The 1,647-nt window shown below is 41.3% G+C and overlaps 1 pseudogene; it reads right to left on the reverse strand.

The window, feature by feature from the left end:
- Positions 1-624: 624 nt before the first annotated feature.
- Positions 625-1,553, reverse strand: LOC122913634 (annotated as a pseudogene).
- Positions 1,554-1,647: the final 94 nt, after the last annotated feature.

A 1,647-nucleotide genomic window follows, 5' to 3' on the forward strand; every position in this document is an offset into this window, starting at 1 on the left:
TGTTCATGGTTGAGTAAACAGTTGAAAATTGAAGGTATTATTTTCTTTAGCTCTTTGTATTTTAAAGTATGAAAAAATGTATGCTCTGTTTTATCTTTTTTTTTTCTTTTCCCCAATACAATGGCCAATAGGTGATATAATCTTTTGTACATAAGATATCATCTGGTTATTTCATATCATATAAGCACAATTCTTTTTTAAAATTTATTTTAGAGACAGAAAGAGAGAGAGAAAGTAAGAACACAGCAGGGAGGGGCAATGAGAGAGGAAGAGAAAGAATCTCAGCCAGAGTCCTGCTGAGATCGAGCTCAGTCCTGGGCTCGAGCTCAGGACCCTGAGGTCATGACCGGAGCTGAAATCAAGAATCAGATGCTCAATCTAGTAAGCTGCCCAGGCGCCCCTATAAGCCTAATTCTTAATACCTATCTTAGGTGATGAGGCGTGTGAGTAAGAATTACACTCAATTTGTTGATAAGGTGTCAGATTGAAGCATAAAACAACAGAGATGATGCTTCTTGCTTGCCCCCTAATTTCTCCAAGCCAGGGACGGATGATTAGAATGGATCTTATCCAATCTTAGGTTTCAAGGAACCACAGATGAAAATCAGAAAAGCTTTTGCAAACCTACTTTCCTTCCAAGAGCACATGATGGCACCAAACTTTGCTCAAGGCGTTCTTCGTCTCCCTGTTTCTCAGTGTGTAGATCAGAGGGTCGAACATGGGGGCAATGATGGTGTAGAAAAGAGCAAACACTTTGTCTTCTGGGAAAGTTGTGGTGGGCCGAATGTAAATTAATAGCTCAGGTACAAAGAACAGAACCACGATTGTGACATGGGAAGTGCAGGTGGAAAGAGCTTTGGAGCGGCTCTCTGCAGGGTAAGCCCTAAGGGTGTATAATATCAGAAAATAGGACACCATCAAAATCACAAAAGTCATCAGAGCAATCAGTCCTGAATTAACACAACCAAGAGACCAATTCTGTCCGTGTCCGTGCAGGCCAGCTTTAGTAAAGGATACACGTCGCAGAAGTAGTGATCTATCTCATTGGGGTCACAGAAGGGTAGGAAGATGGTGAGGAGGAACTGACTGGCAGAGTGGATTAAGGCCCCAGTACAGCAGGCTGTGATGATTGCATGACACCTCTCTCTGCTCATGATGACGGTGTAGTGTAAGGGCTTACACATGGCCACATAGTGGTCATAGGCCATCCCTGTGAGGATGAAGATCTCCACACCTCCAAATAAATGTGTGGTAAAGAGTTGTGTCATGTAGTTACTGTAGGAAATGGTCTTCCTTTCTGCCAGTAAGTCTGTCATTAGTTTGGGTGTCACAGTAGACGTGGAGCAAAGGTCGGAGAGTGAGTGGTAATTAAGGAAAAAATACATAGGTTGCTCAATTAGCTGACTGCACATGATAGAAATCATGAAGAGCAAGTTTCCCCCACAAATAGCAATGTAGCAAAATAAAAATAATACAAAACAAAGCATTTCAATGTTCTTGTTTTTGGAAAGTCCCAGGAGAAAAAGTACAGTGACATTATTGCTTTGATCCATGGTCCACTGTAGATAGAATAGAATAGTCACCTGAAATACAGAATTCATAAAGCCATATTTAGAAGGGTTCCTTGAGTAAAGTGATGATCATATC

This window comes from Neovison vison, chromosome 7, assembly GCF_020171115.1.
Source record: "Neovison vison isolate M4711 chromosome 7, ASM_NN_V1, whole genome shotgun sequence".
Classification (NCBI taxonomy): domain Eukaryota; kingdom Metazoa; phylum Chordata; class Mammalia; order Carnivora; family Mustelidae; genus Neogale; species Neogale vison.